General features: G+C 42.9%; 2 non-coding genes and 1 pseudogene across 2 annotated transcripts; all 3 read right to left on the bottom strand.

Annotated features, from left to right (window-relative positions):
* Positions 1 to 5,493: 5,493 nt before the first annotated feature.
* On the bottom strand, positions 5,494 to 5,567 carry Trnan-guu (transfer RNA asparagine (anticodon GUU)). The gene has a single exon. It is a non-coding gene; the product is annotated as a tRNA-Asn (tRNA).
* A 3,775-nt stretch (positions 5,568 to 9,342) lies between these two features.
* LOC117707796 (signal recognition particle 14 kDa protein pseudogene) lies at positions 9,343 to 9,714 on the bottom strand (annotated as a pseudogene).
* A 4,522-nt stretch (positions 9,715 to 14,236) lies between these two features.
* On the bottom strand, positions 14,237 to 14,307 carry Trnag-ccc (transfer RNA glycine (anticodon CCC)). The gene has a single exon. It is a non-coding gene; the product is annotated as a tRNA-Gly (tRNA).
* Between the last annotated feature and the right edge of the window lie 260 nt (positions 14,308 to 14,567).

Here is a 14,567-nt window from a genome sequence, read left to right as displayed (position 1 = left end):
CTGTCGTCAGGCAGTACAGGAGCCAGCCCTACCGCAGAGGTCTCCTCCCTGCGCTGCTCCCACCTGCCTGCCGCGGGTCTCCACCGCCGGAGTTTAAAGGGCTCTTGAGTTTTTAACCTGTCGCTTTCTGTGTTCTCTTCTACAGGAACATCACGAAACTGACACTGAGTTGAAACTGACACTGAGTTGGAACTTGGGGCTACCCAAGTCTGGGTTCCTGGCCCAGGGGATCCAATATGCCCTCTCCGGACCTCCTCCGGCTCACATACATATATGCAAAATAAAGAAGTACTCCTTTTGTGTGTGTGTTGTGTATGTGAAGGAGGAGCGGGGGTGTGTACCACGGCTTGCGTGTGGAAGTCAGAGGACATTTTGTGGCAGTGAGATCTTCTTCAGTGTGGGCCCAGTCAGGCTTGACGGCAACTGTCCTTACCTATTATGCCACCTCTCTGGCCCCTTGAAATCTGTCTCTCAGTCTCTGTCTCTGTCTCTGTCTCTGTCTCTGTCTCTGTCTCTGTCTCTCTCTCTCTCTCTCTCTCTCTCTCTCTGAGACAGGGTCTCTCAACAAAGCCCTGGTGTGCTGGAGTTCATTATGTAGACCAGGCTGGCCTTGAACTTACAGAGTCTCCTGCCTCTGCCTTTCCAGCGGTGCAATTAAAGGTGTGAGCCTCCCACACCAGGCTTTTTGTTTATTTGTTTGTTTTGTTAAGGTTCCTCTAGGTAGTCTTGGCTATCCTAGAACTCACTCTGTAGACTAGGCTGGCCTCTAACTGGAGAGCTTTTGATTAACTAGTTGATCCGATTTTTAAGTTCTTGCTTTTTGGACAGTTAACTAGTAAACAGATGCTGGTGAGATGGCTCAGCGGTTATAGACCATCTACTCCTTCAGAGAACCAGTGTTCAAGTCCCAGCAAAGACATGGTGGCTCATGACAAATGGACCTGATGCCCTTTTCTGGCATGCAGACAGAGCACTCTTACACTAAAAACAACAACAACAACAAACCCATCTAAATAGACTTAGCAATCAGTTAACCAGTAAAGGACAATTTCACTTAGACAATTTTACTATTGCTTGGTGAGGTAACCTGTGGAGTGTCTAACACTTGAGCTGTTTTATTTGTTATTTAGGGGGAAAGGGCAAGAGATCTATTAAGTTCTACTTTTAGAATAAGCTGGGACTAAAGAGATGGCACAATTGTTAAGAGTGCTTGCTGCTCTTGCAGAGGACCAGAGTTTAGTTCAGTGGCCAGCACTTACACCCACAGTTCCAGAGGATCCAACACCTTCTGTCCTCTGTTGGAACTTGCAGGTATATGCACATAACAGACAGACACAAATAAATAGTAAAAGTAAATGAACCAGAGCAGAAATTCTCATACACTAAAAACTGGTGACTTAAAAAATCATGGATAGAGCTGAGTGTGGTGGCACAGGTCTTCTTAGCACTCAAGAGGCAGAGGCATGCAGATCTCTGTGAGTTTAAGGTCAGCCTGGTCCACTGCTGCAACCAGTACAGCTTTGTGAGCTAAGAAATGACAGGCACACATACAGAGGAGCTGGGATCAGATGGGCAGGGTGCTGGCAGAGATGGGCCAGAAGCCTGGAAGCTCAGCCTGTTTATTATACACGGTTGAAGGAGGACTAGCCCACGTTAGGTTCTGAAAAGAAGCCAAGCACGGTGGTGCACACTCTAATCTCAGGAAGTAGAGGCAGGAAAATTATGGGTTTGAGGTTGGTCGGATTCTAGAGTGAGATGGTCTTTTTTTTTTTTTTTTTTTTTAGGGTTAAGGGTGAGTAGGGTATGTCTTAGTTAGGGTTTCCATTGTTGTGTGTCGTGAAGAGACACCATGACCACAGCAATTCTTATAAAAGAAAACATTTAATTGGGCCTGGCTTACAGGTTCAGAGGTTCAGTCCATTTTCATTATGGTACCATGCAGGCAGACACGGTGCTGGAGAAGGAGCTGAGAGTTCTACATCTTGATCCACAGGCATCAGAAGGAGACCGTGCATCACACTGGGCAGAAGTTGACCATGTATAAGAACGCAAAGCCCACCTCCACAGTGACACACTTCCTCTAACAAGGCCACACCTACTCCTATGAGACCATCCATCCTAATAGTGCCACTCCTTATGGACCAAACATTCAAACACAAGTCTACGGGGGCCATACCCATTCAAACCACCACAGGGTTCTTGTTTGTTAAGTACAAAGCTCTGGGTTTTATCCTCAGCGTAGCAAGAAAGAAAAACTACTTTCTATGTTAGAAATTAGAATGCGCAGGTGGCTGTGTCTGTGGCCTAGATGGCTACTGATTCTGTGATCCTTGGAAAGTCGTTTGATTACTCATGGTAGTTTGAATCTTCAGTGTCTCTCAAAGGCTCTGTGTTTAAATGTCTTAGTGTCAGGTAGGCATGGCAGTATGAGTTCCAGGAGAGCCAGAGGCACATAGAGAAACCCTGCCTCAAAAACAGTCTTAGTCTTACTCTGCAGCTTTGGGTTATGGGAGAGGTAAATGGAGGTGAAGTCTTATGGCCATTGGAGACCCACCCCTTGGTGGGAATTCTGGGATCTCAGCCCCATTCTCTTCCTCTCTGTTTTGCTTTCATATCATGGAATAAAGTTTTGTCCTGACACACCTTCCCACTGAGACGTGCCTCTCCCCACTATGAAAAAACTGGAAGCAACAGGTCTACCCGATCATGAACAAACTTTTTAAAGTAAACCATCTTCCCTCAGAAACTAATTTATGCTCCTTCAACAAAAGCCTTAAAATTAATGGATACTTTAAGAGAACTAATTGTATACGAATAACTAAGCCTTCATTCAAATTGTAATTAATTATTTCGCACATGCTCGTTAATTCGTCGCTTCTTCCATAGCTGACAGAAGCTCTCATTTTATCCTCTGGGGATCCCTGGGGCAGACCTTATATTCACTCCCTGCCATATAATGCCAAAGTCTCTCTTCCCTCCTTCCTGCAGCCCATTTAACCTACTGAAAAGTAGTTCAAACACTCGAGAACTTCATTGTACTAACACAGTAGCTGCTGGAAGCCAGAGACACTTTCTCTCCACCGTCACCTTCAGGCTGCATTGAAGCTAGTGTTCTTAAGGGAGAAGAGGGTGACGGGAGAGTGTTCGTGTTATAGATATATGCTGACACCTACTGGGCCCCTAGGATTTTTATCCAATATCAGATAAAATGTGAACCACTTTTCTTTCTACACAGCAGAGTCACATACCAGGAAGTACCAAAACCAAAACATAACACATACCTCAGAACAAATCAACTGCCAATCCAAACAGACTCATAGGTTGCCTTTAGCTGCCACATGTCACCTAACAGAGAAAGGAACACTGCTAGACACTGCTCAGCAGAGCACGCACCCCTAGATGCTCATTTCATAAAAGCAAACCAGAAATCCATATGTTCACCCCTGATGGGAGAGAAAGAGTCCACAGCATACAGATAGAGATGGAAAGTTATTGTCCTGTGACAGCTCTTAGTGCTGAAAACCCAACGAGGGCTTGGGGAAGGGGGCAGTGGTGCACGCCTTCAATCCCAGCACTCAGGAGGCAGGGGCAGGCGGATCTCTGAGTGTGAGGCCAGCCTGGTCTACAGAGTGAGTTCCAGGATGGTCAGGGCTACACAGAGAAACCTCATCTCAAAAAAAAATTAATAAAAATAAACCCAAAGAGCTAAAGATAAAGGAATGAGTTTGGTGGGGCTGTTTCTGCACAGGGTGACAAAAGGTGTGGGATTCTATCGACTACCATCTGTCTCAGATGGAGAATTCATATAGAACAGCACTCCCTCCCATTGAATGATAACATAAAGACAATATCAAAGCCAATTTTGTGTACCAGCCTGTCTAAGTCATTATATAAAGATTTTTGGCCCAACATGATGCTAAATGTTTTAGCAAAGGTATATTTAATTAAGTTACTTACTTACTTACTTTTTTTTTTTTTTTTTTTTAAAGATAGTGTCCCTCTACATAGTCCTGGCTGTCCTGAACTGAACTCATATGTAGGCCAGGCAAAAGTGTATTTTAAATGAAATTAACTTTTATATTAGTAAATGCTAAGTGAAGCAAAAATGTGAATGGACTTTATCCAATCAGTTGAAGGTCTTAATAAAAACAGGTTGACCTTCCCAAAGAGAGAGTCATAATTAAAATACTACATTACTTGTCCTAGAAGACAGACTTAAAAACCAAAATTCTTCCGGAACTCACTTGCTGGGACTCACACCTCTAACTTTTGATTTGCCACAATGATGTGGGCCAATATCTTAACAGATATTGATTGATCGACATGTAGCTAGGTAGAAGTCTGTTCCATCCTTCTGAAAACACTGAAGAACAGAGCATGTTATACTAATTGTCTCCTGTTGTCTGTCCACAGGAGACAGAGAGGAGGCACAAACAGCAGGGGTCCGTGAGTGAGGATTTTCTCCTTTTGGGTAAGATACTTAGCACAAAGCTCTTCAAGAAGTCACTCTGGCCAGGACCCTCTAGCCCTGGTTGACCAGGTCACCAGAGAAATGACCACAATTTATATTTCAATTTATTTTATTATATCAAAAAATATAATAAATTGGAATATAAATTGGTTCCATTCTTACGGGAAGTTGTTTTATAAGGTCGGTTGCTTAGAAGCTCATATACTGTAATCTGGCATAGCATTTGTAAAGCCAGGGCTCAGACTCTCAGAAAGACTTGTACAACTGGCAAGCGTATTTGTAGGAGAATGTCTGCAGGAGCACTGTGTGTGAGCAGAAGAAGCACGGAAATGCCTTAATTTTTAAAAACACCACCTATAGGGATAAATAACGGTGCAACGGAGGAAGAAACGCGGAGTCACTAGACTTTTAAAAAAGGATTTGCATATGTGAGTTTAGATGCTACAGGAGACAGGCTGGTAGATTTTCCTGACAACAGTCGCTTGACATGACAACATGAGACGCTTGACATAGGTGCTGGGAACCGAACTTGGTTCCTCTGCAATAGCAACACACATCCCTATCCTCTCAGCCATAACTGGAGTCTTGCAGTAACTCTCCAGGGATCAGGAGGGGGTTTTAAAGGAAAACAATTTTACTGATTCAATGAGTTCTATTGAGGCTCCCCAGGTGTTAGCTTGACCTAGGCCCCACCTGCACAGAGCCCGGTGGCGGACCTGTCACAGGGCAGGGGATTAACCTAGGGTTTAGGAATTTAAGCAAGCATGATAATGATGGTCTTTGTCTTTCCTGGTAGCATTACAAAATGGAGCAATTACTAAAGCCAGTGTGTCCTCTGGATAATGTAATACGAATTACCAACCTCACTTTACAAACAAAACCAAAACAGTATTAGCACAGAACGGTTTCTCTTGTCTCTGGTCGGATTATAGCGGGCTTCTCAAATTCCCTTAGAACATTTTTTTGTTAGGATAAGAGACCATAAGAATGTTTCATTGTGGAGATACAATAAAAGCCAGAAACGTCTCTGGGTGGGCTTGAACCACCAACCTCTCGGTTAACAGCCGAACGCGCTAACCGATTGCGCCACAGAGACACAAGCATGTGGGTGATTACATTCTCATGGAGAGTGAGTTATTCGGCTAGCCAGTATCACAGCCATTGCAAAATTCCTGGGTTAGTTCCAGTGCCTGTAAATTTGGATTATTTAGCGGCGAATACAATCGTTCTTGTCCTTTGATGCCTGTACTTTGAGTCCATCTACTGACACCTGAACAGCTGAGCTGCCTTCTCCTTAGCGCTTCCAGGCTCAGAACCCCCGCCTCGCCCTGTGACAAGACCGACACCGGGCTCTGCGAAGGTAGACTTAGGTCGACCTAACACCCAGGGAGCCCCAATAGAACTCACTGAATCAGTACTTTTTTTTAAAAAAACATTTTTTTTTTTTGTCGAGATTATCATGAAGTTTCATCATTTTCCTCTCCAAACTTTCCCATATACTCTGTTCTTACTCTTTTTCAAATTTGTGAATTTGTTTTGCATAAAAAATTGTTAAAGACACATATACATGTGTATTGCATATGTATATATACGTCTAAATATATAAGTACAACCTGCTCATTTCTGTGTAATGTTACTCGTTTGTATGTTTTCAGGGCCGACATTTGGCATTAGATAACCAAGTGGAGTACTCTTTTCTTCTCTTGGACCCCTGGGCCCCAGGATTCCTTAGTTGCCTGTAATTCTTGTGTAGGGTTGAAGTTTTGTGAGCTCTCCTGTCCACTTTGGCATGTGTATTGTCCTTGCTCAGCTCATGTTTGTGCAGTCATGTTGGTGAGACTTTATGGGTCTAGCTTCTGACATTTCTTAGGTGACACAATCTCACAGCAGGCTCCCCGATTCTCTGGCTCTTACAATCTTTCAGACCCCTCTTCCACATCATTCCCTGAGCTTTAGGTGTGAGGTCCCACCTCCATGTCACACCTTCAGGCCCATTACTGCAGTCGGCGACGGTATTAGTATTATGAAACCATCATAATTCTTTTTGCCTTCCTGTTTGGAGAGAGCAGACGCTACAGGGCTCCAACCTATGACACGACCACAGGAAGCAGTAATAAGGACCCGCAGTTCTAACCCTCTGCATTGTTCCCCGTGTGTCTGTTCACTTCACTCCGAGACAACCTGAGTGTGGCAAGGTGGGAAATGAGCTGGAATGAGAGGAGCATTAGTAATAGTCCCTCAAAACCCGTCCACTGCTAAAACGAAGGGTTCTCCTTCCCTTCATTCTTTGTTGCATTATGAGTGATAGGTAACCATTCTTTAGATATGACTTTCAAACAATGAACTCATGCCCAAAATACACATAGCAGGCTCTTCCACTCCTACTTCATAAGATGAATCCAGATTTAAACCCTGTTTTTAGGGAGCAAAAACCTGCTGCTGTTGTAGGGTCCTGGGATCTCATTAGAGTCATTGGTACCAACTGAAATAGTGGGATCCTGCCCCTCCCCAATTTAAGGGAGGGAGAGTTAGGAATATAAGCCCAGTAAGAAAAATTCTTCGCCTTACTTGAGCAGTGGTGATTGCTAACTTGGTGAAGAACACGGTTGCAGGTATTTTATTTTGCCCCAGATAATACGCCATCTTTCCTCCTTCATTTGCTGATGAAGGCTGCACTCCAGGTGGGAAAAGTACAAGTCACTGTGTAGGACAGTGGTTCTCAACCTGAGGGTTGTGACTCTGCAACATGCCAGACATTTACATTACGATTCATAACAGTAGCAAAATTCCAGTTAGGAAGTGGCAAAAGCACAATTTATGGTTGGAAGCCACCACAACATGAGGAACTGTGTTAAAGGGTCAGGAAGGCCAAGGTAATGGTTTTTTCAGTTGTTTGCCTATCTGACCCCAAGTTAGATGAGCCATTTGTTCAGTAGGTAGGTCAGGGTTAATCTGGGTTGCTTACTTGTCTCTCAGTTTCTGAAGTCTTTCTGCAAACCAATAATCATCTGTCTCTGTAGAAACATAAGCACATCCTTCCCCTGGATTGTAACAGTCTTTGTTCCGTTGCAAGAGTCCTCCTCTTTATATCAAATAGGTTGTAGTATTTCACCCTTAATACTTTCTTCAATAATAGATTGCCAATGAATTTCAGCTGGTGTAAACTCATTGTCTTTACAATTCAAAAATTTAAAGTAAATAACGAGTCTAATATGATGCTTCCAGGCTTACGGGCTGTCTCCTCCTTTTTGTTCAATTAACATTTCCTTTAACATTTTGTTAGATCTTCAATGATGGCCTGTCCTTGAGAACCCTCAAGTAATATGTTTAATATTTCAATATTGTAAATCTCTTTTTCTTTTTCTCTCCTTCCTTCCTTCCTTCCTTTCTTCCTTCCTTCCTTCCTTCCTTCCTTCCTTCCTTCCTTCCCTTCTTTCTCTTTTGAGACAGGGTTTCTCTGTGTAGTCCTGGCTGTCCTGGAACTCACTCTGTAGACGAGGCTGGCCTTGACTCAGAGATCCTCCTGCCTCTGCCTCCTGAGTGCTGGGATTAAAGATGTATTCTATCACCACTCAGCTTCTAGTAGTGTGTGTGTGTGTGTGTGTGTGTGTGACGTATAAACTGGAACATTTTAATTTGAGGAAGAATACTCATGACATTAAAAGCTCCTTTTGAATGTAATCTAACTGATAAAACCTTTTTATTACTTAATGCAGTGGCCTAGAATGATATACATATTGCAACTTACCAAAAACTCTAATGTGCACTACGTTTGTTAGCCATATCTCTTTCTATATATTACCTCTGAGATTGTTACCAGAAGACAAACACGGCCTATGAAAAGTTTCCTAATCAGAAGTTATTAGTTTTGGATACTTTTTTTTTGCACTAAAGGAAATTTTGTTTTTAAGGCTCTCCAGTTAGCACATGTACCTGCATGGAAATTTAATAGCCTCGGGTAAAAATGTACAAGGATATAATCCTATGTATCCATTAAAGAATCTATGAGTTGATTAGTGTTGGCCACAGGGCCAGGGAGATGTGTGCTCTGATATGTGTAATAAAAAGTGAATTAATGTGATGAATTAACAGCTGGCACAACTGGGACACTAAAAGAAATAATTTTGTATCAAGGAAAACAGTGTAAATATGCCTAACAGTACATGCTACATATTGTAAGTTTGTAACAATGTTTAAAGGTTGGGGAACATCTGACAAGACCATAATAACAGCTGCCAATTTGATCTTTTGAACAGATAAGATTTATAACACTTTGGATATGTCTTTTTCATCAAAGTATCCAGCAATTCTAAATTTATTAGCATCAGTCTATAAAAGTTAGTGTTTGATCAAGAGGTTATTGCTTAATAAGAGGATTGATAGAAACAGCTGTTAAGTTTTGAAACCGCATACTCTTGATTTTTGAACAAGCTATCTGTCAATTTTCTTTTTTTTAACTAAATGGAATTTTTTATTTTAAATTATACAATCAAGAAAAACAACCCACCTGTAGGATAACACAACTTTCAATAAAACTATTACAGTAATCTCAAAGACAAGGCAAAAAATCACTGAGTAACTGTATCATCTCGAGTTAGTAGTTATTGTTGGAAATAGGGTAGGAGAAGAAGCAGCTAGCATGGAGACTAATGATGCATAGCTCCTCAGAGATGACTAGACACCTTACAGCTAGAATCTAAGAATATCCAGCCATACAGTGCAAATCTAAAACTGGCTTCTTGCCACAACTAGCCTATGAACATCCCAACCCTTCTCTCTTTAAACCCTTCCGTGAAAACAGTTACAGACAGAAGTGCTAAAAGCAGCAAACAGGACAACTGCACTTGTACGGCTGACTGGTAGCCGTCACGCCTGTCACTGTGCTGGTTTGCTCGTCTTACTCTTGCTCTTCTTGTCTCTCTTCTTCAGCCCATCCGTGTTGGTGCTCAGTAGATTTGAATAGGCCATCTGAAACGTCCTCACTTCTTTGGAGCTCACCATAGTGCTGATCTTCCTCTTCCCATCCGTGGCTCTTCACAGACACTTGTTTTCTGCGGGCTCGAGGCCCTCCACAGAACTCTTCCTTGGGATGGGTTTAGTGCGACTATCATATTTCTTCAGGATGATGAACACGCTGCCCAACGACCGGCATTTCTGGAAGAGCCTGGTCAGCTCCGTCAGGAACTGCTCGCTCTCGAGCAACACCATCCTGGTCTCCGCAGGTTCCGACTCCGTCAGCAGAAGCCTCCTATCTGTCAATTTTCATTAATTTTCTAAAGATCTTGTTGCTGTCTTAGTTCCAACAGGGATGCAATGATAGGCAGAGGGCTTCATACGACTAAGAAGTTTTAAGTTAACTTGTTACAGGTTTTACATATTTTTAAACAATACCCAATAAACTTACAAACCTTGAGGTAAGTTTAAATTTTAGCCAAAGTTTTAGAGATTCAAGGCCAAGAAAAGGAGTTTGAGATAAGCAACAGTAGTTTCCACCAGGAACAGTCTACTTTTGAGGTGTTTTTTGTTGTTGTTGTTTTTTGTTTGTTTGTTTGTTTGTTTTTCGAGACAGGGTTTCTCTGTATAGCCCTGGCTGTCCTGGAACTCATTCTGTAGAACAGGTTGGCCTCGAACTCAGAAATCCGCCTGCCTCTGCCTCCCAAGTGCTGGGATTAAAGGCGTGCACCACCACTGCCTGGCTTTTGAGTTGTTTTAAAGCACATAGTATCTTTTTCTGGGCTCTTCTGTTTTCTTCTTTCTCTTTCTGTCCTAGAGTCAAATGACCTTTTGACCCAGGACAGAGATTTAAAGACACTTTAAACAAGAATGCTTGGATTGGGAGAGGGTGGATCATAACCCAACTTCAGGACCAGCTTTTAATAAGGTAAAACAGCAAACCCCAACATTATCTATGCCCAAAAGACATCTGACTTCCTGCAGAACTGAATCAAAGGACCAGAGGGGGTGACAGAAGTGGGCAGAGACCAAAGAAATCTCAGACATAAGAGATTTTGTGAGTCTTAAACATCGGGTTTCATTGAGCCAAGGAGAGGGGCAAAGACTGAGTAAGCTCCAGGAGGAGCTGGGAGACAGAACTGCAACCAATGTATACAGACAAACACAAGACTAGACAACTAGTATTTGAAGGGAGTCCTGACTGGGATTCACCTCACCTGAACAAATAAAACAGTAATAATAATCAGATAGGCAATGGCTGGCCCCATGCTCTCAACTGAGGGTGTCACGTATGGGGAGATGCCTATCTGAATGTCAATAAGGCAAACCCTGATTTTATCTGCAGTAATAGGAATATTTTTTCTAGTCATAGTATTCTAGCTTCATCTTGCCACCATGTTCTGAATTGTAAATAAGCCTGGTTTTTAGAACAGCCCTCATTAAAAGCTTTCCAATCACATGGGATTAACTGATATTCAGTGGGGGAGTTCTTGTAAAATTCCTTAAATGTAAGCAGAATGCTACCATTTCGAGGGAGTCCCAACTGGGGTTTTATTGTCTTAAAGGAAATAGGAATGTGAGTAAAATTGAAAGCTTCTTGTGGGAATTCATCATTAGGTTCAAATTGAGTTATAATTACAGGGAATTGAAACAAATTACCTATGGAACATCATCTATAAGCATTTTGAAATCCTGTCTTCTTTGAGCCTCCTCTTGATCCTTTTGTTTTAGATTAAAAGGTTTAGAAAACTTGATATCATATGCAGAAAGTCTGTCATCAAATGTTGGAAACACACCAACTGAATCCTTACATTTAAATAGCTAATTTTAAAGTTTCCTTCAATAGTTCTCTAAACTGACTTTTGGTAATAATGATCTCTTCCTCTGAAGAGGAATTATGAGGATTTTTTTGTTTTGCTTTGCTTTGTTTTTGTTTTTCCAAGACAGGGTTTCTTTGTGTAGCTCTGGCTGTCCTGAAACTCCCTCTGTAGACCAGGATAGCCTCAAACTCAGAGATCCACCTGCCTCTGCTTCCCAAGTGCTGAGATCAAAAGTGTGTGCAACCACAACTTTGCAAGATTTTTTTTTCTTAATGCCTCTTCCTTCTCTTCTTCATATAAGATATCAAGATTTAAATTACTGAGTTTTAACATGCTTACTGAGTTTAGGCAGAGGTCTCAATGCTGGTAAATACCTGGATTTGTTTTTGTCTTTTATTTCCATAGCCCTTTTCTTCTCTAGCTCAATACCAGCCATAGCACAACTGTACACGCTCTCAGAATCAGTCGGTAAAGGTTTTAAAGCATTGGAAATTGAAGTGCAAGTGGACCAAACAGCAATAGAAATATTTCCTCCTCTTTGATGAGCTCTTTCTAGAGTTCATAATTTGCATCCATGTCTTATAATTTAAAGTATTTCTCCCCCTCTAAGTGGAACCAATAACAATGCTTCTTAATCTGTTTAAACAATTGTGGCAAGGTTTCATGTTTTACACACACCCCACCTCCCTTAAGCAAGGCTTTGAACAACCGCGTGTGTGTGTGTGTGTGTGTGTGTGTGTGTGTGTGTGTGTGTGTAGCTCAACAGCGATTGGGTGCTTCTGGTTTCCGAGGAGGCAGATTTTAGCTTTGTGGTGCCTCTTCTTTAAGACACATCATGGATTCCTGCCCTTTTAAGCTAAAATGAAAGGAAAAGTATTGGCTTGGGACCCCCAAGACTAAGTTCTCATCACAAAGGAGATTTAATTGCCCCAGAGGGACAGGGGGCAGGAAATAAGAGACAAAGACGGGAGACAGAGGATGAAGGAGAAGGGGAAGGGAACAAAGGAGAGAGGACAGGGGTGTTTGTCCTGGAGTGGGACAAAGGATGCCTCTGGATTGAAAGGAGACAGACATGGCCCATAGGCAAATGGCAGTTTATAAGGGCACAAGAGGAAACTCCAGGTTAGGATGGGGTGTTTCATTTTGATTGGAAATGTGAATTAGGTGAGCCAAAGGGGGTTTTTGATTGCTGGACTTCAATACTTTGACAGCTGGACCTTGGTAGTCAGTCTCAGGGAGAGGAAGTGACCAAATAAGGGGAAAGACCTTGGTGGCTAGCTTCAGGAATGTGATCTATTGACTTGTACCAAGGCAGAGGGAATAGGGGAGAAGGACAAGGCCTGCCTGAGCCATGCTCACCACACTCAAGCTAGCTGGCCAGAGTCTCCTCAGAAACCTCATGACCGTACAGTCCCCACTTTGGGCAGCGAACCCATCATGTGGTCAAGCAACCCTACGGAGGCAGCACTGGTCATGCTTGCATTAAATGTTCTAGTACAGAGACAGTGAACTCAAACGCATCAGGAAATTTATACACACAGTGTGATTAAGATTCGCCTAACACTCACAGTCCCACAGATGACATCGAAGAGAAGTAGATAGCACAAGTAGTGAGCAGTTCTGTCCTGTAGAAGCCAGCTTTACTCTACAGCTCAGTGGTCGTATCCTAGGAACGGGAGGCAAGCAGGGCGTTTCCAAGGTTCCATAGAAGTAGACAGGCAGGAGCTGCCTTAAGACAAGGGCTTCCCGCAGCAGGCAGGGGAGAGTAACTTCTGTCTTGTCAGGCGAGGGTGCTGTCCAAGGTGTGGATCAGATTGTGGCAACCGTGCCTCTGTGGTTTAACATAAAGCGTCAGAGTTGCAAGGCAGAGCTCTGGAACCTGAGAGAGGCTGGTCCGGTATAATATCCCTGGCTTGCAATCTCTTTGTATTTATGTTTGAAAATGCTGTTCCAAAATAAAGACAGAGAAACTAAAGTGGATGCCTTTCCTTTATGGCTTTGACCTGGTACATGGAATTCTCTGTTTTCTAACTTCACGGCATTGCCCAGAGGACTGGAGGCTGTTTTCTTTATCTTAAGATCTGAATTTTACTGTATTGTCTTGAGGCTGCTCTTCCTGAGTTTGTTTGCTTTTGTTTGCTGTGATGAAGGCCATGATCCAGACCCTCTCCAGGAGGAGAGGGCTTATTCCACCCACATTACATTCTCTTTTAATAAGAAAGCGTTTTATCTTAATTGTTGTTGTCTGTATATGCTTGTGTGTATTTGTTTAGGGGCAGGCGAGGGAAGGGCAGAGATCAGTTCTCACCTTCCACCATAGGGTTCCTGGGACTGAACTCAGATCATCAACACTTGGTGGCAAGCTCCTCCACCCTACTGAGCTGTTTTGCCCATAACCTTATTTCTGTTGTTCACTTTCCACGAAGCCTCCCCAAGTGCTAAGAAATATAAACAAAACTCAAATTCTGAACTTTTTTTTATTATTAAAAGTATAGTTTTCGAGTCGGCTCTGTTGGCAGGTATTGCTAGGGACATAGACTATTTCCTTCTTTGAACTCCAAAGGGCCGGAGAGTACAGAGGCTAACGGTGGTGAGTGACTTCCTGTGTCCAGGGTATATAGGGTCCTTTGGCTCCTGCACCCGCTCTCCTCCCCCACCACTCCCATCCTCCGACCCCTAGTCTGGGTTTCCAGGGCTCTGGATCTGCCCAGGACATTCTTCCTGCAGGGAATCGCAACCAATGGTCAGCCCAAGGTTCAGTTGGAATCATGTACCTTCTGCTTTTGGGATTTCTAAGGTTCTGTTGGAAGAAAATAATCATTTTAGTGTCTAAATCAATTACCACACAGGTACAACATTTTAAAGTTGAATTCTTTGGTCTGGTTCGAGAATGGCAGTATTGCAAATCTAATGGACTGTTTTGTTAGTTGCAGACATAGTGCTGTCTCTACTAATTAGATAGAAGCTTAAGAAATTTTGAAAAGAGAGACGTTGCATTGGCCGGGAATCGAACCCGGGTCTCCCGCGTGGGAGGCGAGAATTCTACCACTGAACCACCAATGCCCCCTGTGCATTTAACATTTGAAGGGTAGCAGGATCTAATTTCTTTAACAAGATGTATACTTTACTATGATCTTATTGTTGGCTAAAAATAGCTAACGCAGCGAACTAGCGGTGGCGCAGCGGCTAAGGCGACCGCCTGCAGAGGGCGCGGGTCTCTCTCTCTCTCTCTCTCTCTCTCTCTCTCTCTCTCTCTCTCTCTCTCTCTCTCTCTCTCTCTCTCTCTCTCTCTCTCTCTCTCTCTCTCTGTCCCGTGCGACTCC

Source organism: Arvicanthis niloticus, chromosome 4, assembly GCF_011762505.2.
Source record: "Arvicanthis niloticus isolate mArvNil1 chromosome 4, mArvNil1.pat.X, whole genome shotgun sequence".
Taxonomy (NCBI): domain Eukaryota; kingdom Metazoa; phylum Chordata; class Mammalia; order Rodentia; family Muridae; genus Arvicanthis; species Arvicanthis niloticus.
This window is presented reverse-complemented; position numbering and strand designations above follow the sequence as displayed.